Here is a 579-nt window from a genome sequence, read left to right on the forward strand (position 1 = left end):
ATTGTCCTAACCTTAGGGAATTTTGGAGCTTTGGAATTGTTTTGGGAATGGGTATTAAGTAAGAAATGGTGCATTGTTCTTCAAATCTTGTGGATTCTTGGTTATATATCAATGATGGTTAATACAATTTCATACATAAGTGTTCATAAAAAAACGAAAAAAAGAAAGAAAAGCAACAAAAAGAGAAACAAAAGTGAATACAAGGTTGAGTAAGGCAAAGAAGATTAGAATTAGAGATTTGGTCTTATTTTGGGTTGATTTTTGCTTTCTTTTTACTTATTCCCCATTGCTCCTATATTCCATTTGGTTTTACCTACATATCCCATATTTATCCAACCTTGTCATTGGCCCCATTACAACCTTGAAAAGTCATTTTGATCTTTATGCGCATGTACTTATGATGTTGATGTTAGAGGCTTGTCAAGCTCGTGGTTGTGTTGTTTTCATGAAGTGCTTTGAGTGTAAACACTTGCAACCTAAGACACATGAGTGTAAACACTTTAGAGAGTATATCTTGTGAGATTCTATCATTGTTGTGACTCGCCTTTTGGTTTGATTGGTTTTGTGGCATCTTGAATT

Source organism: Lupinus angustifolius, chromosome LG16 (assembly GCF_001865875.1).
Source record: "Lupinus angustifolius cultivar Tanjil chromosome LG16, LupAngTanjil_v1.0, whole genome shotgun sequence".
Lineage (NCBI taxonomy): Eukaryota > Viridiplantae > Streptophyta > Magnoliopsida > Fabales > Fabaceae > Lupinus > Lupinus angustifolius.